We start from the raw sequence: 26,518 nt of genomic DNA, 5'->3' as shown, positions 1-26,518 counted from the left end.
AATAAATGGTTTGCCTCCCGCCAAGCGCTTCTTTTTAAGGAGTCGATAGCTGGACTCCTTCCCATCTACGTTTCTTCATTTTCCCGCATCGGGAATGCACGCCTAATCTTTTGCGGTTTATACTTCGTCTTATAGGCATGTATCTTCCTCTTGTATGCCCGTCTCAATTCTTCTCTGTTTTTCCTTGTGGCATCCTCTTCAATTTCATGCATGTTCCTTTTCACAACCTTCTTCTTCACCCCATTCTCTTGAACCCTCTTTTGTACTTCTCCAGCTTTAAAATTAATTACTTCATAATTGGTAAAACTCGGGGTCGAGGTTTGGTTATACGTGTCTCAATGAATGTGTCATCAGCATCATCTATCCTAACCATTTCATTCTCCTCTTCTCCACAACTTGCCTCCTCTTCAAGTCGAATGTCTTCATCTTCTTGCATCATTGTATCGAGGCAAGCTACTTGAACGTGTTCGAAGTCACCATACGCTTTAACAATACGCCTTCTGCTACTCGATCTTCTAAATAATTAGAAAAAATATTCATGTCCAAATCAAGCCAGGGACTGGTGATAAGAAGGTCAAGATAATCCAAATTGCTGAAATTTTCGACTGGACTCGTCGAGTCTGTCGACTCGACTCAGCGAGTCGGTGCAAATTCCTCACACTCCATTATGTTTTCTGAATCAGTTCCTTGCAGTAGCTTCTCTATCTCTTCTAAGTCTTTTTCAACATCATCATTTCCTCCAGAAGATAGCAAAATTTTACTTGGATCTTCTTCTTGTAGGAGTGCAAGTTTTTTTTGGCGTATTTCATCATACAAATCAATTAAGGGAGCTTCTTCTTTTCTTACTTCTTCTTGTTTAATCTCTGATATAGCTTTAAACACATCTGACTCATTTCCTACCCTCAATGTTAGTGTGGACTCACATACATCCATCAACGCACATGCGGTATTCAAAAATGGTCTTCCCAAAATAATTGGAAGTTTGGGGTCTTCTTCCATGTCAAGCACTACAAAGTCCACGTGGTATACAAATTTATCCACTTTTATGAGAAGATCTTCACAAACACCTCTTCGACAAATGATTGTCTTGTCCGCCAAATGGATCTTCATATTAATAAACCTTGGCTCCGATAAATTAATATTCTTGAAGAAAGAAAAAGGCATTAAGTTTATACTTGCACCCGAATTGGTCAATGCTTGAGTAGCAAGTATATTTCCAAATTGGCAAGGAATCAAGATGCTTTCTGAATCGCCATTCTTTTCTGGTAGTTCATTTAATACTAATTCCACGACTTCTGCCATATCTTTTCTAGCAGCAAAGAGACCTTTAAGAAAGTTTAAATATTTACGTGTTTGAAGCATTGTTTCAACAAATGGGATGTTTACTTGAAGGGATTTAACACGTTCCATGAAAGCTCTATACGCTTTGACCTTTTCATCAGGTATCGCTCGAATTGGAAATGGCAAAGAAGGCCTGTAAGGCTTTCATGAAACAACAGATTTGTCATCACGGCATGGACTCGTCGAGTCCATTAGAGGGACTCGGCAAGTCAGGTCGGGCTTAGTTGAACTCGACTCTTCTGTCTTTTCTGCTTGCACCTTAGTTGAGACCTTCGGTGCAGGGATCATAGGAGTGAAAATTTCCCCATAACTAGATGTTATAGCATTCACATTCTCCATTCTCGGATTATTCTCAGTTTACTTGGAAGTTCACCCGGTCTTCTCTCGTCCACTTGATGTGCTAGTTGCCCAAGCTGTTTTTCAATATTGAGAATAGATGCTTGCTGATTCCTAAGTATATTTCTGGTCTTTTGTATTGCAACATCATGATCGTTCTGTCTTTTCTCGGATGCGGCTATAAATCTTGTGAGCGTCTCTTCTAAATCGGCTCTTTTTTCCACAATCGGTTCTTCCTTTTCATAGAAACCCTCTCTTTTTGCTTGTATTTCTCTTCCTTTGCATTTTTGTATTCTTCATACGGGAGCCTTTCCTTCTTGGGTTTTTGCCAATTTTCATTGTATCTGTCGCCACTTGAATAGAAAACTTGCGCCTTTTTGTTTCCATTCTCATCCAAATCACAGTCTTTAGGTAGGTGTGGTCCCCTAAAATTCTCACATCCCACCCAAATAGCATGAATTGTTTGATCCATCTTCATCATTCTTATATCTAAACTGTCTAGTTTAGCCATCATTGTCGCCATGCTATGGTTGACCGTGTTCACTACCCCCTACTTACTTCATTTCGTGGGTTGTGGTATTCTCTAGAATGTTTAGAAAACTCTTCAATTAATTCTTTGATCTGCAGGGGTGGCTTCCTTGTGAGCGGGCCTTGCGAGTCAAGTAACTATCTTGTTGTGACATTGACTCCATCACAGAAGATGGAGACTTCTTGTTGGCTATTATGTTCATGGTGTGGGCAATTCCTTAGCAGCCACTTGTACCTCTCCCAAGCTTCATATAGTGACTCTCCAGCTTGTTGTTCAAAGTTAGCAATGGCCTTCTTTAGCTTGGCTATTTTAGAAGGTGGGAAAAAGTGGTCAATAAATTCTTCTTTCATCTTAGCCCAGGTGATGACCGGTCCGAGAGAGAGTGATTTGAGCCAATCTTTTGCAGCACCCTTGAATGTAACTGGAAGCATGTGAAGTAGCTAGGTCTCGCGAGGCACATTTGGAACATTAAAGTAATCAGCTACATCATTGAATTCATCCAAATTCTTGTAAGCATCTTCGTGGTCTTTTCCATAGAAAGGAATATCCTTTAGTTGAGCGAGTATGTGGCCCTTTAGTTCGAAAGTAGCAGTAGTGGGAATTGCGGGTTGCACAAGTCCCAGCTCGGTATCATCATGCATCTTCCATTTCCCCATAGGGATTTCATCGATGTTAGCCATGATAATGGCTAATTCATCGTCAAAGTCGGATTCGTGCCCGAAGGTGGGGTCTTCTTCTCCTTCGGTTTCGTACTCGGTGTCCTCTTTGATCGGGTCTTCTATTGCTATAGAGGTGTTGGAAGCTCCTGATTTGTTGCTCTTCTTCTTGATGAAAACGGACTTTAGATTCTTTAGTGGTGACTTCTTTGAAGAAACGGATTCTCCAACGGAGTTTCCTTTGTTCTTCCTTAAGGCAGACTCCGGGTCTTCTAGTGGAGGGACCAAAATGTATCAGATCCTCCGGTCATGAAAAAACTGCAAATAAAACAAGAAAAAAATGTGTAAAAAGAACAAAAATAGAATAAAAAACTAAAAATGTAAACAGCAATGGACTCACCGAGTTGTCACGAATGCACTCGGCGAGTTCAAGGCAAAAAACAGAAAAAAATTTCTAATTAACTTATTAAAACAGATATTTATCAAAGCTTATACTAACTACTAAATTATCTAAGAATAAACATTGTGTAAGATAAATCCCACACAAAGGATCGATAAAAATAGAAATTAATGCTAATTTAGAACCGTTCCCCGGCAACGGCGCCAAAAACTTGATGTGTGAACTCAACTAGTTTTAAACCTACTTTTAATTATAAATTAAACACACAAAGGCAGTGGACCTATCAATTGTGGTAAAGCTAAATAAGTAGGGTATCGAACACAGGGAACTGTAAATTAAAACTAAAAACTAATTTTATTTAATATTAAATAATAAAATGAGTTTTCTCTAGTTTTACAAGACTAGAAACTTATTAACTATTACTTAGACTAAAAACTAGAAAAGCAAAGATTCAACTAAATTCAATGACAAATGCGAACTTCTGTTTAGTTCAACTCAATTGATCCAATGGTTAATGTTATGGAAATAGTGCAATGGATTACTTCTTCTATTGAGTAACGATTCAAGTGATTAGATTCACATTCGCTGCACTAATCCTTAGAAAACAAACTAACTCAAATAGTGGCTAGTTGTCTAATTTAATTTAATTCACTAGGTTATTTATTCGGGTTAATTTAGACTTGTAATAGCTAACTAATTTGGTCCTTTAGTTAACCTCTTGTTGATGGTCATCACACAAGCTCACAAATGAATTTACCTATTTTTCTATTAATTCTAGTTTCACAGTCGCTAATCCTAGTCATATAATAAAGTGATCACATAAATTATGTGAGGTAGCAATTAATAGATCTTCATGCAACTTAATGAACTTCCTATTAACAGAAATTTAGTTATCATTCACACATAAGGTTCTTTAACAATCTAGAATTAACAAAATCACCAATATTAAATCAATCCTACCATATATCAAACCAAATTATCAATTTTGTCTCCCCAAAAAGAAGTTTAAAGGTTTCAGCTCATGATTGAGGTAATTAATAACACAAAAACAAAATCTAAAAGTCTCAACATGATGAAGAAAAGTAAATTAAAGTATGAATGATGTAGATTTGCCTCAAATTTTCTTTGGGATTAGGTTTAGGGTTGTATCTTCGTTCTCCAGATCTCTCCGGACTCTAATTCATAGCTTGCTTCTCCTCAAGGATTCGAGAATCCTTTATGTCGATTTGGAAAGTTGCATTTACAGATTCGAGCAGACTCGCCAAGTCCATGACTAACTCGTCGAGTCTATCACTTAATTCCCGTGCACGATAAGTCAGAGAGTCCTTATCTGCTCGATTCTTCGATGCGACTCGCCGAGTGCCTTGTATTTTTAGCATTTTTCTTCTTTGTTCAACTCCCGAGCTCCCAACTGATTCTCCTGCTTCCTTTTGCTTCCGAGCTTTGCTTTTGGACTGAAAACACAATTCAAACACTTTTAATTATCTTTTATCCATGATATGCAATAAATTAGCTAATAAATGATAAAAGCCTATACTTAATATAAGACTAAATATGCAAATATCACGCATCTGCTCGGCCCTGACGGTCATTGGTAATCCTCAAAGTCGCAGGAGAAGGTGCTATCATCGGTCCTACTAAAAGCAAACTCAGACACTAAGCCTTACTGTGGCCCTGCTGACTGCAATGAAAACAAATCAGATATGATCCTTGGGTGGTGGTAGCAGTACAATCCCTGCTAAAGTGTCCAGTCCGACCGCACCTGAAGCAACCAGAATCACCACCATTGCCACTCCTGTATACTCCATTGTGCGTCCTGCTACACTTTTCACGATGACTATGGCCCCGAAAATCCCTTGATCTCGCATCTGGCCCCTTGGGCCTTTTACCTCAACCCGTATCTTTGTGAATCTCATTCGGCTCCTTCTTCCTCTCCGTCTCTAAATCAATCAATCTCTCTAGCACGAGCAATCATATCCTCTAGCGTCTTGCAGTTGGACCTCCTCACAAACTGCCTAATGTAACTTCTCAACATCTCGTGATATCTGGGCTTTTTCATTTCCTCATCCGCGACATACTACGGCACAAGAAGAGCCCTTTCCCTGAACTTCGTGGGGATCCCCACCACCATCTCTGCAGTCTGTTGTATATCCTGAAACTCTCATGCTAACTATTGCATCTCAATAACTGGTGCAAACTCGGACCTGAACCTAGCCGAGAAATCGATCTATGTCATCGCGTCCAACTCAACATCATCAGCAATGGCATGTCCAACCTCCTCCCTCTAATCTCGTCCTCTATTCTTCAGAAGACAGGAGGCAAGTCGGACCTTGTCCCCCTTGGGACATCGGCTCTTACGAAAAGTTTTGGCAATATCGACCAACCATTTGCTGCTAGCAATGGGGTCCCTAGCCCCATGATAATCTGGAGCTCCACAGGCTCTGAACTCCCGGAATGTCAAGGTATGCTCTCCCATCAAATCCATTATCACTGCGTAAAAGGCTCCCAGCCTCTCATCCAAAATCTCTAGTATACCCTCCTTTACCGTGCCAAAAATCATAGGAGTCTGGTTGAAGATACTAGATGTGATCTCAGATGATACAAACTCTCTCATCCTCTCCTTGAGCTGCTCTATCCCTGAACCCGAGCTTGTTCGCTCTCTGGCGCCTGATCCGCCCACTGGTCTCTCGTGCAAAGACACCATGCTGCAAACATATCACAATAACTATCAAGATACACATCACTATTGCAGGATCACACATACACACACTACAAGTTTCCCAGTTTCATCTCGGCCCTTCTTGAATCGAGTACGGATCCTCTACTTTCAGTAGTATGGGCCCCTACTACCTTCAATATCTATTCGTACTTTCCTCAAGAATTTCTTTGACTACACCAAGGCCCTTTCACAGCTACTAACACTGCTCCCATCACTACTCTCATCCTAGGCATTCCCTAGGGTAACCTCCAACTGAACCTAATCCTCAAATACTGAAGTCATCTTTGTAATGCCAATTAGCCACTACCTGAATACCATCACGTGTGACAAGGCTCAGATAATCCTTCAAGTAAAGGACCCGTTCCTACAATGGTTAGACTCAAATGAGAGTTGCACAATAGGGCCAAGTCCAGCACTCTAAGATTATTCAAACCTGATCACATGTGACGTGACGTATTCACCTAATGGCTAATTCCCATCACTTAGAGTACCACAAAGCACAAAGCAAGTAGCACTCAGATAAGGGAAATATTAACCATAACATAACCAAGCAATCATAATCACATATCAAGAATCTGTAATAGCATGTGACATAAGCAAATATACTCCGGCATAACCTAAGCAGGCTATCCTAGTACTGTCTAACCAATACTATCATGCAGATCAAAAGCACATATAACAGGCACAAAATGCATCCTCTCTAGAGCCTTATTCCTAATCTAGCATGTTGTTCTACTAACCGATATTCATAACATAACTTGTATTGGTATTTTTGGAGAACATACTTAAGCTCGGCTGATTACATGGACCACACCCTTTTCTCTTTTCAAAATTCTTTTATTTTTAAAATTCCTTACGCTTTTTCTAAAACTCTTTTTTTTTCTTTTCTCAAAACAATTCATCTTTACGAAATTTGATTTTCTTTGGGAAAATTTCTATAACAATTCCTCAGTTTGAGTCCAGACACACCCGAAAATACATCCGAATCCCTCAAACCAAGGCTCTGATACCACCTTGAAACATCCCAAAAATGCAACCCAAAAATTTCATTTCTAATTTAACAATAAAACCACGAGTACTAGCAATTCATTCAACACATATCACATCAAAGTATCAAGTCTAAATCATTGTTTATTTTATCAGAGTAAACATCCCAGGCTAACTAACAATGGTGTGTGCCATGCGATCACCCCGAGCTCTTCCCTCTGCTAACAGAAGTACCTAAAACCAAAACTGAACACTGTAAGCACGAAGCTTAATGAGTTCCCAGCCTACCACATACCATACAGATATCTACATACTGGGCCCCTGCCTGCTGCATCGGGACATGCCCGACATTGGACTCGCTCTAGAATCGGGCCCCGCCTTGCATCAGGCTCCTGCGGGCATCGAGCCCTACTTGGTATACAAGTTTGTCACTGTTAGGCCCCGCCTATTCCGGGCCTCGCCCGCTAAGCATATACAAGAATACAAATAGCACATAACAAATAAGCTAATGTACTCTACAATAGTCCTATACTGAGGCCTCGGCTACCTTGGGCCCCGCCCCTATCCTGCTACGGATGAGTCATGAAACCCCGTCCATAGTCCTGCTGCTGGTGAGATACAGGTCCTCGCCAAGACTCACCTCCCTACCAGGCACATACAAGTATCACACAAACAACAAGTATAATCTACCATGCAACATACATCGGGCTTACCCCAGCATCAGACCTTGGTCTGGAATATCATACTCATAAACCTATCTCAGTTATCCGCCCAACATCGGACCTTGGTCCGGAACATAACACTAGCATATAGTGCCTAGGGCTAACCCCCGGGTCTTCCTACTCACAACTACATGGGTCGGCATTGTGGTCGTAGACACATCCACACAAAGGGAAAACTCACTTACATTGCTGAACTCTGTTGATAACCCTTTGGCTGCTATCCGACAACTCCCTGAACTATTGCTCCTCTAGCTCCCTAAGCTAGAATTACCAATAATAACACGTAGTCTAACTGTCCTCAAGAAGCCAACTAAGTCAACTCTGGTCAAGGTCCTTCTCAAGGTCAAAGTCAATGGTCAGAGTCAACTTCCAGTTAGACCTAGATCCAAAACATCAACTCCAAACCATGCTTGCAATCATGCTTGGTGACCAAAATGGCTTAGAAAAGCCCTAAAACTCCACAAAATGGGATCTATCAAAAGAGCTAACAAGGTAAAGACTTTATACCTTCTGAAGACTGCAAATGATGCTTAAAATCGGATCCTTCTAGCCTCCTCTTGATCCTTCAATCTTTTCCTTCCTTCCTTGGGTCACAAAAGCACCAAAATCACTCCAAATGTCTTAGATTGCTTCAAGAACGGCTTGGGTTTGCTATGGGGGTCTTCTAGGAGAAAATGGGACGAAGGAGGCCAAGTTAAGGTGTTTAAATAGGGTGCAAACCCTCGGGTTAGGATTTTTGTCCAAACAGGGCCAACTCGTTGACTCCAGGACCTAACTCGTAGAGTCCACAGTTTAAACCCTGCATCTCGTCCCACTTCTACTAGGTGAGTTGGTCCTTCAACTCGCCGAGTCCAAGGCTAAAATGCAAAAATTTAAATAAAAGAATATGTACCAAGAACCATGTGCTAAAAATATCCCCCACTTATTTTAGACTTCGCCCTCGAAGTTTGCTACTCGATCGTGAAACAGCTCGGGGTAATGTCCCATCATCTCGTCCGCCGGCTCCCAAGTCCACTGCGACCCCTTCCGGTGCAGCCATTGCACCTTCACGAGTTCCACTCTTTTGTTCCTCAAATCCTTCGACTTCCGGTAGAGGATTGCCACCGGTCACTCAATGTAGTTAGGCTGTCATCAACTTGAATGTCCTCCAAGGGTACCACTGCTGAGGTGTCCACCAGGCACTTTCGCAGCTGAGAAACATGGAAAGTGTTATGTATTTGACTGATTTTGGCTGGCAAATCAGTCTATACGCCACCTGGCCCACCTGGGCTATAACCTTGAACGGTCCAACGTACCTGGGGCCCAACTGTTGGATAAGGTGTCTAAGTCCATAACTTATTTGGTATATACTTGACCCGACCCGGCATGGTCCATTTGGGTTGCATTTCATCCGAACTATTTATGGATAATTTTATGAGAGTTATACACATATGTTTATTAATATATTATAAGTTACAATATATTAATATGAAGTTATGTTATTTAATTAGTTTTAGTCTTAAATTAATTATGAATTAATTTAGAGATTAAAAGGAAGACTAATTATATTATGGGCTATTGGTTTTATATAGTGTGGGCTAATACTCATTTGTTAATGGGCTAGGCTTATATGGAAGTCCATGGATGATCCATGGAGCTTTCAACCCATGGATCCTTGGAAAGGAAAAGACATGGGTTATTAGGGTTTCACCCTAACCATGCACACTATATAAGCATGCTTATGGAGCATGAAACGGGACTAGTGAACTAGTGTGTGTGCTTGTGTGTGGCCGAAAATACAAGAGTGTGTATACTCTCTCAAAGTTTTCCAAGTGTTTTTGGTGATTTGTGATTCCATTTGAGGCATTCACATTATTGGTGCTTGGCCCTCAAACTCCAAAGAATCAATCCCATCAAAAAGGTATGTAATCTCTTCTAACTCTTTTATGTTTAAAAGTACCCCATGGCATGTTAAATAGGTTATGAACCTTGGAAAAATTATTATTTTGCATGTATTTAGACAAACATAGATCCAAGGTTTATTAGGGTTGCATGCACACTTAGGAAGTGTTAGATTGCTCAAAACCCATCAGTGGTATCAGAGCCTAGGTTTGTTTGTTTGATACTTAATGCAAAATAGTTGGAATAGTCGAAAAAACTTGCTGTCTGACTGATGAACTCGCCGAGTCCATGGGGGGACTCGCCGAGTCCATGTGTATCTTCAACCTACTCGCCGAGTAGGTTCATGCACTCGACGAGTGCATATTTTTGACTTTTGCTGCTGGAAATGGACTAGAAACATTACCCTAAACTGTTTTGGTGTTTTAAAACTTATTTTAGTTCGTGTAATGGTTGTTCTAATCCATTTACAATAGCATATATCAAAATTCCATGATTTTATGTGTTCATATAATTCTTGAAATTTTGATGATCATGTTCATGTTCTTATGAATTTAGAAAATGATAGGAATTATTTGCTGAATTGTTTAGAATTAATTCTTGATCATTTATGTGTTTTAATGGAGTCCATAATTTGTCCTCAAGTTATGGATTTCCAAAGGTCACTTTTATTTAACACACACTTAAAACACATAAGTTACATGAAAATGAAGAGTCTTCATTTTTATGAACCTTTAATTCATAAGTTATGAAATGAAAAGTTTTGCATAGTTACAAAACTTGCCCTCAAGTTTTGGAATTTGTAAAGTTTCACACACTTTAATAAACATTAATTCCAACCCTTAGAGTTTTAATAGTTAAAATTCAACCCTTATACTATTTATAACATTAATGGTTAATTATTATATATATGTATAAGAACAAGTCGTTTTGTCATTAGTAGGCCTCATTCACGAAGCCAGTTTATAAGGTGGGTATAAGGTTGTTGCCTATAAAATGGCGACTTAATGGGTGTCCATTCTCACCCACCGCTTGCTTGATCGGTGGAGGGTCGTTAGCCGAACGGGTAGAACAATGACTTTAAATCCTCATTAAAAGTATAATGATTATTATAAAGTAACTAAAATCCTTTTAATTCCCAATCTTAGTTACTTTAGGAAAAATGTGAACATGGTGCTAGTCCATGGAATTCACACTTTGTACCTTACCAAGTCGTTGGTGGAGCGTGTGTGGGTAACCGACACACTAACTTGGACTAGTAAGGATCACGAAGGGTGACTTAATGTTTGTCATAGATCAATGGAGCGTGTGTGGGTAACCGGCACATTGATTAGGTGATAATATTAAATGTACCAATTGAATTAGCATGGTTATTCACACCTTGTTTTGTGATCCTCGGAATCCCAGTCACAAAATTTGAAGGGCACAATCGAGATTGAAACATGCCATTGAAAATTTCAATGAATCTCAAAAGAATCTAGGAATTTCAAATCCAATTAAACCTAATAATTCATTTTGTTTTCATGGTGGAAATTGGTGAATCGTCATTCACCTACCTTTCAAATATATTATTACTTAGATTACGGCATCCCTCTTCTAAGTGTAATATATTGTGATTGGGTCCTAGCCTTAATATTACATTTGGGTGTCTTATTAAGGATCCCATATATCTAATCTAAACCTACTCTCTTCTTTCAGATGTCTTCCAACACTAATGCTTCGGGCTCTAACCCAACTGGTTCTTTCTCTCTCATGAATCTTTGTGGGAGGGTCATCTTTGATGGTTCCAACTTCATGGATTGGATTAGGAACATCAAGATGGTTACTCGTTATGAGGACAAAGAATATGTCCTCGATAAGGAGTTAAAAGAGCTTGATGAGTCTACTGCTACTCCTGAGGAGATCGCTGAATTCAGGACTCATGAGAGAGATGCTACTAAGGTGGCATGTGTCATGATGGCCACGATGACAGCCGAGCTCCAAAAGTCATACGAAGATTTCTACCCTTTTGAGATGCACCAAGACCTGATGGAAAGGTACCATCAGAGTGCTCGTCAGGAGCGGTATGAAATAATCTCCTCCATAATAACTACCCGCATGAAGGACGGTGAATCCGTCACAGCCCACATGCAAAAGATGCAAAGCTATGTGGACCGTTTGCTGAAGCTGAATGTAAACATCCCTGAGGAGTTGGCAATTGACATCATTTTGCACTCCTTGCCTTCTTGTTATGACCATTTTCGTATGACATATCATATGAACAAGGAGGAAGTTACCCTCAGCAAGCTTCAAGGACTCTTGAAGACCGCGGAATCCGGTCTTAAGGGTAAGGCGGTTGTTACCTCTACTACTCCTACTCCAACATCTATCCCTGTTTTGGCTATCAGGCAAGGCAAAGGGAAGAAGAGGAAGCACCCTTCGAAGGGTACCAAGGGAAAGTCTCTTGAAGGCTCCTCATCGAAGACCAAGAGCAGTTCTCTCACTCCTTCTGCCATTCCCAAGGATGCTGAATGCTTTTATTGCCATGAAAAGGCACACTGGAAGCGAAACTGCCCTAAGTACTTGCAGGATCTAAAGGATGGGAAAGTGAAACCCACCCACACAGGTATTTACACTATATTGTCTAATTACTCATCATATTCTAACTCTTGGGTGCTTGATACAGGATGTGGTATTCACATATGTTCTGATTTGCAGGGCCTAAGAAGAAGTGAGAATGTGGAGCACGGGAAGATAAACTTGATCATGGGGAATAGGAAGGCTTCACCTGTTTCCAAGATTAGAGTTTATACTTTGTTGCTTAATAATGGGTTGAAATTAGATTTAAATAAATGTGTGTACTCGTCTGAAATGGCGAGGAATATTATTTCTTTTCATGCATTGTACAAACAAGGTTTTACCTTTTCGTTTGATAATGAATGTGGTGGTATTGATGCTTTCTTTAATAATGTGTTTTATTTTAAAGCGTTACCTTGTGATGGTGTGTATGAAACTGTGTCGATTGTAGACAAATTAGGAAATAATGTGTTTTATATTGATTCTTCTACTAGCTTAGATAAAGCATCATTGTGGCATTGTCGTCTTGGACATGTAAGCAAGAAATGCATATGCCAACTCCAAAAGAGTGGAGTCTTGGAATCATTCGACCTTAAATCGGATGATAGTTGTGAATCTTGTCTACTTGGAAAGATGAAAAAATCACCCTTCACTGGAACTTGTGAAAGGGGTGAAGGTTTGTTGGACCTAATACATACTGATGTATGTGGACCTTTCAAAACCGCCACAAGGGATGCTAATCGGTATTATGTGACTTTTATTGATGATTTTAGTAGATATGGGTATGTCTACTTAATAAGTCAGAAACCTTTGATCATTTTAGTAGATATGGGTATGTCTACTTAACCATACACACTATATAAGCATGCGTTTGGAGCATGAAATGGGACTACTGAACTAGTGTGTGTGCTTGTGTGTGGCCGAAAATACAAGAGTGTGTATACTCTCTCAAAGTTTTCCAAGTGTTTGTGGTGATTTGTGATTCCATTTGAGGCATTCACATTATTGGTGCTTGGCCCCCAAACTCCAAAGAATCAATCCCATTAAAAAGGTATGTAATCTCTTCTAACTCTTTTATGTTTAAAAGTACCCCATGGCATGTTAGATAGGTTATGAACCTTGGAAAAATTATTATTTTGCATGTATTTAGACAAACATAGATCCAAGGTTTATTAGGGTTGCATGCACACTTAGGAAGTGTTAGATTGCTCAAAACCCATCACCAACTTGCCCCGCTTCTTGAATCGGATAATGCCTTTCCATGGCGACACCTTCAAAAGAACCATATCCCTGACCTAGAACTCCAAGTCTGATCGGTGCTTATCGGCATAGCTTTTCTACCGACTCTTAGCAGTCTGAAGCCTGCTCCGGACCTGTTGAATCTTCTCTGTCGTCTTGAGCACTACCTCAGTGCTCCCCATTACCCTCTGGCCAACCTCACCCCAACATATCGGGGTCATGCACTTCCTCCCGTATAGCATCTCGAAAGGAGGACGATCAATGCTCGCATGATAACTATTGTTATATGAGAACTATGTTATAGGAAGTTAGGTATCCCAACTACCTCCGAAGTCTAATATGTATGCTCGTAGCATGTCCTCCAGGGTCTGGTTGGTCCGCTCGCTCTGACCATCCGTTTACGGGTGAAAGGCGATGCTAAAATGCAGACGAGTACCCAATTCGTCATGAAACTTCCTCCAAAACCTGGAAGTGATTCGCACATCCCTGTCTGAAATCACAGAAAGTGGCACAATGTGCCGCACCACCACCTCCTGGATATAGATGTCGGCCAACTTCTCGGCCGAGATGCTCTCCTAAATCGAGATAAAATGGGCGCCCTTGGTCAATTGATCGACCCAGATTGAATCTACTCCCCGTGCGGTCCTAGGAAGCTTAGTGATAAAATCCATCCTGATGTCTTCCCATTTCCACAACGGAATATCCAAAAGTTGCATCTTGTCGTGAGGTCTCTGATGCTCAGCCTTGACCTTCCTGAAGATCAAGCACCGCTCCACGAACCATGCAACATCCCGCTTCATGCAGGGCCACCAATAGTCTAGACGAAGATCCCTATACATCTTCGTCTCCCTAGGATGAATGGAGAACCGGGATTTGTGTGCCTCCTCCATCAGAACCTGGCGCACACCCCCATGGTATGGTACCCACACCCTACGGTGTAGTTTTAGTAATCCTCGGCTATCATAGTCGAAAGAGGAAACCTGCCCCACGATCTGCTCGCTCTTCTAATGTTCCTCCTTCATGACCACCTGTTGGACCTCTTAAATCTGCTCTAACAACGGAGTCACCACTGTCATCCTCATGCAGATATACCTGATCGGTGCTACCTTGCGGCTAAGCGCATCGGCCACCACATTGGCCTTACCCGGGTGATAAAGGATCTCTCAATCGTAATCCTTTACCACGTCTATTCACCGACGTTGCCTCATGTTTAGATTCGGCTGATCCATGAGGTACCTCAAACTCTTATGGTCCGTGTAGATGGTACAGCGAACCCCATAGAGGTAATGAGGCTAAATCTTGAGGTCGAATACAACAGCCCCCAACTCCAAATCATACGTCGGGTAGTTTGCCTCGTGAGGCTTCAAATGTCTCGACGCGTAGGCGATGACATGCCCTCTCTGCATCAATACTACGCCCAAACCTGAGATAGACGCATCGGAGTACACAACAAAATCCTCCATGCCCTCTGGCAGGGTTAAGATTGGCGCCTCGCGCAATCTCTATCTCAGTGTCTCGAACGTGGCCTGCTGCTCAGGCCCCCAAGGAAAGACCATGACCTTTCTCATTAGGCTGGTCAGGGGTACGACTATCTTGGAGAAATCTTGGATGAATCTCCGATAATAGCCGGCTAATCCTAGGAAACTCCAAATCTCGGATGGAGACTTCCGAACCTCCCATATCATCACAGCCTCCACTTTGGCTGGGTCCACTGAGATCCCAATCTGGTTAATGAGATGCCCAAGGAACTACACCTCGCACAACTAGAACTCACACTTGGAGAACTTAGCGTACAAGTTCCCCCTCCTTAATGTCTCCAGAACCTCTCGCAGATTCTCCTCGTGATCCTCCTGCATCCTGGAGTAAACCAAGATATCATCAATAAACACTATCATAGAGCAGTCTAACATCGGTCTACACACACGGTTCATGAGGTCCATGAACGCGGCAGGAGCATTGGTGAGCCCGAAGGGCATCACCACAAACTCGTAGTGGCCATAGCGCATCCGAAACGCAGTCTTTTGTATATTGTCCTCTCTGACCCTCATCTGATGGTATCCTGAACGCATATCAATTTTGGAGAACCAAGATGCTCCCTGTAGCTGGTCAAAGATGTCATCAACCTCAGGAGTGGGTAACGGTTCTTCACTGTTACATTGTTCAGCTCCAATTAATCTATACACATCCGATGTGACCCGACCTTCTTCCTCACAAACAAAATCGAGGCTCCCCAGGGAGATCTACTCAGTCTAATGAATCCTTTATCTAACAGCTCCTGCAGTTGTGTAGAAAACTTATGCATCTTAGGGGTACCCAACCGATACGGTGCCTTCGCTATCGGAGCCGCACCAGGGAATAGGTCGATCCTGAACTCCACCTGCCTCTCCGGAGGTATTCCTGACAACTCCATGGGGAATACATCCGTAAACTCTCGCACTACGGGCACATCGCCCACTGTAACCTTACCCGCCTCCCAGGTGTCTATAACATAAGCGACATATCTTGCGCAACCCTGCTACAGGTAACGCCTAGCTCTCGCTGCTGAACATACTGATGGTCCTTGCTGTGGCCTCTCACCCTGAACTACCAACTCTCCCCCACTTCGGGTCCTGATCCGAACCAGCTGCTGAGCGCAATCTATCACTGCCCCATTGGGGATCAACCAATCCATTCCTATAATCACCTTGTTCCCTCTCAACGGAATAGGAACCAGGTCCACCAGATAACGCTCCTCGAATAATCTCAGCACACAGCCTCGGAATATTGTCGATGCTCGCACCACTTGGTCATCTGCAATCTCTACCTCTAAAGGGCAATCCAACATGCACGAAGACGCAGGAAACTTCTTGCTAAGCGCAAGAGAGACAAATGATTGGGTAGCCCCCGAATCAAATAGTACCTGAACTGAGATACCGTTCACATGGAACGATCCTAACAGAGCACATACATAGCATATCAAAATCACAACAACACATCATAAAGCATAATAATAAGAAATCATACCCGTCACTACATCGGGTGCAGCGCGTGCCTCCTCGGTAGTCAACTGGAATGCCCTGCTCCTCACCACTAGAGCCTCTACCATTCCCTGTCAGCCATCAGTGATCCGTAGGGTTGTTGGAGCTGGCGCCTTCACTGGCGCTGATGTTACTATCAGCTGGGGGCAGTTGGCCTTCTTGTGGCCCTTCTGGTTGCATTGGAAACATAGCAAATCAGGCGTCTAAATAACCGGTGCAGGGGCAGTACAATCCTTATTGAAATGCCCCGTCTTTTTGTGCTTGTAGTAGCCCGACGATCCCAATCTACACGCCCCCTTGTGAGGCCTGCCGCATTTCCTACAGCGGCCCGGTCCTGACTGGCCTTTCGGCCTACCTTCTGATCCTATGGGCTTCTTCCCAGAAGCCCCAGTCGTCTGACCCTCCTCTATCATTCTTTTCCTGACATGCTCCAGATCAATCTCCCTCTCCCTTGCCCTGGCAATCGTGGAATCCAGGGTAGGGAACGCTGAAAAACTAACATGCTCTCGCATGTCGGCCCGTAGCATGTCGTGGTAGTGGGTCGTCCTCATATCCTCATCTCCCGTGTACTGGGGCACCAGTAATGCCCTCTCCCGGAACTTGGTGGTGATCTCCGCCACAGTCTCCGTAGTCTGTCTCATGTCCGAAAACTCCCTGGCCAGATGTTGAAGCTCTACAGCTGGCGCAAACTCTGCTCGGAACTGGGTCACAAAAGCTGACCATGTCATAGCCTCAACAGCCGAGGCTCCCAGAGAGTCACCAACTGACTCCCAACAATCCCTAGCCCGGTCCCCCAAACACCCTGTTGCAAATCATACCTTCGACCCCTCGGGGCAGAAGCTGGTCAGCTGCACGGACTCAATGTCCGCAATCCATCGTCTGGCAGCAATAGGGTCCTTCGTGTCGTGGAAATCAGGTGCGCCACTGCCCCTGAAGTCCTTAAAGGACAGTGTGCGGGATCCTGACGGACCAGACGCCATATCACTCCTGAACGCCCTGAGGCAATCCTCCATCAGCTCGACTATCCCTTCCTTGATCGACCCAAAGATGATGAGGGTTGACTCAAGGATACCTCTGGTGATCTCTGACGCGATGAACTCACGTAGCCTCTCATCTGCTGTCTTGGAACCTAATCCCAAACCCGATCCCTCTCCTGAACTGCCAACTACTGGCCTCTGTTGTAGTACCACCATTCTTCAAAACATAATATAAACTGTTAGTGATATCGATACATCTCGAGGGATCACATCCAATACAAGTTCCCTGGTTTGGTGTCAGCCTTCATCAGTTTAGGTATGGATCCTCTGCTTTCAGTAGTATGGGCCCATACTACCTTCCACATCAATTCGTAACTTCCTCAAGGACTGCCTTGACTCCACCAAGTCCCTTTCACTACTGCTGATTCTCTACTATTCCCATCCTAGGATTACCCTAGGGAAAATCTCTAACTCCACCCAAACTGGTCCTCAGCTGCTGAAGGCCTGTTTGTAACGCCAATTATTCATTACCTAAATACCATCACATGTGATGAGGCTCAGATAATCCTTCGAGTAATAGACTTATCCCTATAATGGTTAGACTCAGACGAGAGTTGCGTAATAGGGACAAATCCAGTAATCTGAGATTATTCAACCCTGATCACATGTGACATGACCTAATTACCTAATGGCTAAGTCCCATCACTCAGAGTCCCATAAAACACAAATCAAACAACATTCGGACACAGGAAAAAGTACTCAAGCAAATCTGTCCTCATAATGAGAAGCTGAACTAGCATATAATGTTGAGTTCATACTACTACGCATAACCTAAACAGGCTATCCTACTACTTTCTACTCAATAGTAGCATGCAATTCTCATAAGTTGAAGCACATAACACAGACACATAAGGCATCGTTCCTAGATCCTTAGTCCTATTCTAGCATGTTGTTCTACTGAAACTGATAAACTTAATATAATTGGTATGGGTACTATGGGGAATACTTACTTGAGCTCGGCCGGTTGCGCACATCACACACTTGTTCCTTCTAAAAACTCTTTTATCTTAGCTTTTAGAAAGTCATTTTCCTTGTAAAAAAATCTTTTAATCCCTTGGTTTTAGTCTAGACAACCTCGATGTTGTGTCCGAATCCCTCAAACCAGGGCTCTGAAACCAACTTGTAACGACCAAATTTTCACGTCCAAAAATTTCATTTTTGATTAGGTGGTTTGCAAAACATTTGTAACAATATATCATCCGATCATATCATTAGATAAAAACATGTCTTGGATTTGAAACCCGAATCGTAAAAACATAATAATGTCAGAGCACAAATCCCAGAATAACTCATAATGCGGAAAACAAAGAGTGTGTGTATGATGTACCGTTACCACGCCAGCTCCTTCACCTTCGCTGAAGAACTACCTGAAACCAAAACTGTAAACTATAAGCACGAAGCTTATTGAGTTCCCCCATCGAACCACATTCCATACAATCACATAGCATACATACTAGCTGGAAATTTTGGGGTGCCCGGCCTACCCGGTACGGCCATTCTGGGGTGCCGACCTACACATGCGGCCATTCTGGGGTGCCATCCTACCCATGTCAAGCCATTCTGGGGTGCTGACCTACCCGTTGGTCCTAAAAACCTACCCTCGGGGACTATTCCACCCCTTACTGCTACTATCACATATATCGTAACGTAATCATACTATCAGACATATCTGGGGTATCTGGCCTACCCTTCAGTTCCAACAACCGAACTCTACTACTATCACATATAACATATCATGCAAGCATATAACATATCATCACATACTATCAGACGTATATGGGGTGTCTGACCTATCCTTCAATCCTAACAACCGAACTCTACTACTATCGCATATAACATATCATGCTAGCATATAACATATTAGGTGGTAGCAAACCTAGATGATATCACAAAGACAATCATCTAATCATACAACTCCTACTGGTGGGCCGGCATTGTGGCCATAGACCCACCCCTACTGGAAGGTAACTCACCTCGTAGTAGTTGCTGATCTGTGCGGGAATCCTCTGACTGCTGTCGCTGCTGCTCTGGAAATCCTCCAGCTATACTTCCCACAAAACACTTAGTCATACACTTCTAACTTGTTCTTAGGGTAAAAAGACCATTTTACCCCTAACCAAATCAAAGTCAACGTCAACTTCTAGTGACCTGACACATCAAGTTGGCTCGCCAACTCACCGAGTCCCTATCCTTCCATTTCTCCTTATACTCGCCTCTAGTCATCGAGTTAGGCGATGACTCGACGAGTTTTCCATCTAAATGAACATCGACTGAATCGTCATCCGACTTGCCAAGTTGTATGAACAACTTGTTGAGTTCATCTTCAATTGATACACAAGTCCTGTCCTTGATTCGCCGAGTTGTATGAACAACTAGTCTAGTTCATCTTCATCCTTAAGAAGTTTGCCTTGGACCCGCCGAGTCTGCTCATGCACTCGCCGAGTCCCATGAACTTCCAGATCAATGGTTTAGTCCAGAACATTGGGTCACTCCCTGGGACCCCCTAAAACCTTTCCACACTCAACTGGGTCCTTATGACTCTTAACGGATATGGGGCAGAAACCTTGGACTCGTCGAGTTGGTCACATCTTCTCACTAAATCTTCGATTTCTAATGTACAACCCTTGATCAAAAGATAGATCTATACTTCTACAATCGATCTAGCACGTAAAGTTACAACATTTACGTGATTTCATGGGACTTTGAGCTCAAAATGTCCTTAAACAAGCTCTTTCAATGCATGGGGCCTTCTTTGAGTGCAAGACCCACTCCTTTCTGCCTTGTAACCCCTCTAAAGACCTAGATCCAAAACATCAACTCCAAACCATGCTTGCAATCATGGTTGGTGACCAAAATGGCTTAGAAAAACCCTAAAACTCCACAAAATGGTATTTATTAAAAGAACTAACAAGGTATAGACTTTACACCTTCTGAAGACTGCAAATGATGCTCAAAATCGAATCCTTCTAGCCTCCTCTTGATCCTTCAAGCTTTTCCTTCCTTCCTTGGGTCACAAAAGCACCAAAATCACTCCAAATGCCTTAGATTGCTTCAAGAACGACTGGGGTTTACTATGGGGGTCTTCTGGGAGCAAATGGGATGAAGGAGGCCAAGTTAAGGTGTTTAAATAGGGTGCAAACCCTCGGGTTAGGGTTTTTGTCCAGACAGGGCCTACTCACCGATTCCGGGACCCGACTCATCGAGTCTATAGCTTAAACCCCGCATCTCGTCCCGCTTCAACACAGCGATTTGGTCCTTTAACTCGCCGAGTCCAAGGCCAAAATGCAAAAATGTAAATAAAAGAATACGTACCAAGAACCAGGTGCTACAGCATTAGTGAGTCCAAAAGGCATCACCACAAACTCGTACTGCCCATAACGAGTCCTAAACGTTGTCCTCTAGATGTCCACCTCACAAACTCTCATCTGATGATTCCCAGATCTTAAATTAATTTTGGAAAAACCAAGATGCCCCCTGCAATTGATCGAATAAATCGTCGATCCTCGGTAGTGGATAACGGTCTTGACAATCAACTTGTTCAACTCCCGGTAGTCGATGCACATTCAGTGTGAACCATCCTTTTTCTTAAAAAAAAAGGATTCGAGCTCCCCATGGTGAGCTACTCGATCTAATAAAACCCTTCCCTACCAGTTCCTCGAGCTACGAAGATTAGTCTTCCATCTCGAGCAGAGCAAGGAAATAAGGTGCCTTGGCAATAGGCGTCGGACCTGGAATCAAATCGATCCAGAGCTCCACCTGCCTCTCGGGTGGCACACCTAACAATTCCTTAGGGAAAACATCCAAGAACTCACACACTACCAGAACATCGGAGATAGAACTCGGCCTCTTAGTGGCAACTCTCGTATCCATCACATATGCTAAAAATCCCATGCACCCCTGTTGTAGACTCTGTTGGGTTATGAGCATTCTAACACTCCTAAGTGTACATGCAACCCTAAATACCTTGGATCTATGTTTTCTCTATTATACATGCAAATATGAATATCCAAGGTATTATCCTAAACTAGCATATACAACAATCAATATAACAAGATAGAATACATACCTCTTTGATGGAGCTTGTCTTCATGAAGCTTGAGTGCCTAGTGCCCCAAGTGTGACACCTCAAATGGTTCACACAACACCATAAGCACTTGGAATAACTTAGAGAGAAATTAGAACACTTCATGAAATCGTCTAGCCCTCATACACACACATAGTGTTAGTAACGATTTCTTGAGCCATGGGTTTCTTTTATATGGTGGCTATTAGGGTTACACCATGTAACTCATGACTTTACCCATTCCTTATGCTCCATGGATTTTAACCTCCATGGAGTATCCATGGGTCACCCCATGGACTTAGTCCAACATAAGGAATCTTGGATCACAAGCCCACATATATAAGAATGAATGATTTACACAATCAACCCATATATTTAATTAGTCTTCTTTTGATCACTTAATTAATTCTAGATTAATTCTTGATCAATACTAATTAAATAATCTCATTATTCTTATTATTAATATACTAGAACTTATAATATATTAATAACCGTAAGTGTCTTATTTCTCTCATTATAGTCTATCCAAGTGCATGATGCCATGCAACCCAAATGGACCATGCCGGGTCGGGTCAAGTCTTACCAATTATAGTTATGGACTTAGACATTAATCTAACAGTCTCCCACTTGGATAAGTCTAAAACTATTATTGCGTATGACTTCAGGAACCAACTAGCAATCGTAGCTCTCAAAAGCTTCTGTCGAACTCTGACCTTGTAGATGAACTCTGATCTTTGTCAATGACTTGTCCATTAGATAAGGGATCATATATTCCTCCATTCTAGATATCATATGAACTGAGACATGGATTATAATCATTCTCTCTGTCCATTAGTTGTTTCCCGATTTCCGATTTATGACGACTGACTAATTGAACAAATCAAATTAGTCCTGGCCCGGCCGAGCACTTCCATTTGTCATCATCAAATCATCGAGGGGCCCACAGATATCGCTTTCATCCCGAAGGTAAAATGAATGGATAAACTTCAACTCATATGGCTTGTTCTACTACTTATTGAATCATACACAAAGACACGTTTTATAACATCGAGTTACCAATGCGTTTCGTGTAATCAATGTACTATCAACTCATAGTAACAACTCATATCTCTAGGTTTGAAGAATATAAGATATTATCGTCTCATGATCACTCGTGATAAAATCCATGAAGTGATTCCAATGAGCGCGGGTTGAATCCAATACTCAGAACTTATGAGCACTCATGAGTGTTGTAGCCCTTTGTCCAACATCTTAGACCTCTACAAGCCAACCCATGACAGTCTTGATTCATATCTACTTCCAACATATGACCGACTGTGGATGGTTTGAATAACTTAGTCATTCCGGAAGAATAACCTAGTTTATTCGGGAAGTCAAAACATGCAAAGTGAAACACAATAATAATTGAATCCAATATGGTCTCAGAACTTATGAATATAAATAAAACTCCTTTTATTTATCACCATATGATTACACATTATTCATTGTATATTGTTTCAGCTATCAACATTATTCTTGAATTTAAAACAATAGTTGTCCCATGCTCCAAGCATGCACACTATGTTTTCTAAACACTAGTCATGCCATACACCAAGTATGCATACTATGTTTGTCTATGATCTTTACTTTGTGAACTGGATCAATTGAACATAACTTCAATGATTCTTTTTTCACAATCCTTACTGCAAATGCAAGAATTCCAAATTCATGTCATTTACTGAAATCTGTTAGATTCTAAACTTATATGCATTGATTCTCTTGTAATGATTATGCACAAATTCACAAAGACTTGGCAACAATCATTACAGAGTATTCCAAAGGAGATCAACTCCTTGGAAACATCCTTCTTGCATTAAGTTTCCTAATCTTAAACAGATTGAAATCTCTGACTTTGAAACATTTCCAGATTCATTTTGACTATCATTTCTGAACAAGAGTTGCCTCCTTACAGATTATGTCAATATGGTCCTTCCAGAATTATCACTACACTTCCAACTGTCCTTGAGCAACCAATCTTTGGTAAACCTTAGATTGTCCTCGACAATTGTTTAATCATTTTAGTCATATCCAGTTCTAAACCTTTTCCCTTCTTAATGCCCTAGGCATTTGGAAAATTTTAGAAAGGATGAATATAGCACATGTAATCGATCCTATATCCGAAGCATATGGGACACGATTCATGATGTCTCACATAAAGACTAAACCAGTCTTTTGCTATAACATTTCCATTTCAATTTGCCAAGTTCTCATAATTCAGATTATGAAAAGGGATGTTGTAATCATAATCGAATTTAAGAATGCACATAATGGACCCATATACAGAATTTCCTTATGTTGAGCCATTCCAACATGAAATTCATATATATCCTTGACTAAATGATTAAAACCTCACGATCTAAGCTTATAGATTTGAGATGAAGTATAATTTCCTCTCCCTTAATTATAGCAAAACAACTTTTTCCCAATTGAAACATTTTTTTTCTATAATTAACATTGCTAGCTTGCAATACTTATCGTAATTATCATGCTCCCACTAACATGATTATTATTAGCATAACACTTATGCTCCCACTAGCTTTGACATGTACTCAGAAATCACTGGACTTCTAGAAATCAATACTTTATTGACTTTCTTACCAAAGTTCAGATTTCTGATACTAGATTGTTTTGATAAGACTTTATCAAAAACATACACCTTCCCTTAGATAGCTCATGGGTGTGTCAAAACAATTTTAAGAACTATGAAAAGGGATGTCGTAATCATAGTCTTGATCGTTTTGACCTTTTCCATTTCTCACAAGTCCAAGTTAGTGTGCCGGTAAACCACACACGCTCCACTAGCGACTTTGAGAATGCAAATATTACAATTGCTATCTAACTAAAATCTACTTAGTGGAAGTGTTTCCTCACCATCATTTTCATGAATCAGAGAGAAACCTTATGACACTTAGATTTATTGGTGTATGAGTTCCTACCCATATGAATTTGTCAAAACCATAATCACAAGACAAGGATAATGACAAATCCAAAACCATATGGATTGAACTCAATCTTAATTTCTTGCCACCTGGCAGCTCAAGGGCCTACCATTGCTTCCAAGTTGTTGTGCAACACATTGAGAACTCTAAGAACTCATATGCAAAGCCAACTTTAACTAGAATGGGCGCAGAATATGTCAACACGATAGGTTATAAACCTCAAGTCGTGTGCTAGTGAAGAACTTCAGGTTTCATTCTTGATTAGTTCTTGAGAATTTCAAGACCTTTAAGACTCCCATTGTCCTCTTGACCTATAAGACTTCCTTGTCAAACATCCAAGAGATAGTGCGGATTCTAATCAAGACAAACACTTCACACAACTGGCCTTAGTTGGTCTTTGTTTTATCCAAAACATCACAACTTACCAATTTCAAATGTACAAGAGTAGAAAACTTTTACTCTTACATTTGTCAAGTGTTTTAAACCTTCTTTGAGACATGTCACTCAAATTACAATCTTGGTGTACGACTCTAAGACTTGTATTGGAACAAAGTATGACTCATCTTCTTGATTTAACCATTTCAACAATTCAAGATCCCTTCTTCTTAGTCATAAGAATGCACTAAGACTTCCTTAGAGAACTAATTTTGATATGGTTTCTTAATCATTAAGATGATCACAAAGCTGATACTAAAGTACTCTCCCATCTTTTCAGATTTGAGAAACTTTTATCCTTCTGCCTAACTTGATTCTTCTCATCCGCTCTGCCATGCATTGGAACCTTTTCCAATGTCTCAGAGTTACACTTAAGCTTGTAAGTATAATCATATTTACTAAGCTTTAGTAAACTATGACGAATAGCCTTACATCTTTTGTGGTGGACTTAATCAGTGCACATGACTATGTACTCGATCCCTTAGTCCATTAGTTGACTCACACATCCATGTGAACAAGTAATTAGTCTTAATTTTTTTCAATACTTGAAAGTTCTCATTCATCATGCTATACACCTTGCATGATTCCAAGTTCCGGTCCAATTGGGACTTTGGATGATGAGAATCTTTCCTTATTTGGTAGATTTAGACATTACCACAAATGAAAGAATCAATTTCATATTTCCACTCTTGCTATTAGTGGAATCATATAAGAAACAATTTTTCCTCAAATGCCATTGTAAGGATATTTAAAATAAATAAAATCAAAATTTTCTTTTATTTTAAAACTATGCGGAAAAACTTATCCTTACAACCCATATGAAAACTTGTTGTTATCTATTCCTAAGCAATATCTCATAACTCCTAAGAAGTAGCTTAAGAATCCGATTTTCAAACTACGCGATAGAAATCCATCTACGCGATCAGATTCAGCATATTCTTTCTTTAAGTTCCTTTACTTTTCTTTGATTGTTAAAACATTACCATGTGACCCAGTCACATCATGTATCAGGAATCTGAAAATAGAAACTTAACAGAGTTAGATTAGTGGACTTTTACCTGAAGTAGAGTCAATCTTATTGACTTTAACATCCTTAGGTAAATTTGGCAGCTTCACAAATAATGACCCTCTCTTTGGCAATATAAACATATGGACCCTTTGATAATGGTACACGGGACTATCACAGACTTAGCTTTTCTCTTTACCATTTGTTCAACCGAGTTGACTATGGCCGATCCCTTTCCATTGGGAAGAGAATGCTTTTTCTGTATTTCCAGTGTCACCATTGTCAATGTCCATAGCAAATAGATAAGATCATTAAGGGTCTTGTCATAGTCTATTTCATAGGTGTTCCAAAAGAACTCACTATGTGACTTAGAAAGTAGTTGAGCCACTAACTTTCTCAAGACTTTGACACCCAACTCTCCCGGCTTGTCAATATGTGACTACATCTCCAAGATGTGATCACACCTAGACCTTGCCTTGCCATTAGGGCTTGAGTGACCTTAAACTTTTTAAGAACTTGTGGGTTAGGGAGAATAATTGGAGGAGGAGAAAGAAGTATGATATCCATGGAACATCAGCTTCATTAGTAAAGCTTGTTTCAAGATATTTGGGAAGATCAT

General features: G+C 41.2%; 1 non-coding gene across 1 annotated transcript; it reads left to right on the top strand.

The window, feature by feature from the left end:
- The first annotated feature begins 2,400 nt into the window (after positions 1-2,400).
- On the top strand, positions 2,401-2,508 carry LOC145037987 (small nucleolar RNA R71). Its single transcript, XR_013679093.1, has one exon. It is a non-coding gene; the product is annotated as a small nucleolar RNA R71 (small nucleolar RNA).
- The last annotated feature ends 24,010 nt before the right edge of the window (positions 2,509-26,518 follow it).

The sequence above is a fragment of the Lactuca saligna genome, chromosome 3 (genome assembly GCF_052625555.1).
Source record: "Lactuca saligna cultivar CGN05327 chromosome 3, ASM5262555v1, whole genome shotgun sequence".
NCBI lineage: Eukaryota > Viridiplantae > Streptophyta > Magnoliopsida > Asterales > Asteraceae > Lactuca > Lactuca saligna.
Note: the sequence above shows the minus strand (reverse complement) of the source record. Positions and strands in the feature narration are given on the sequence as shown.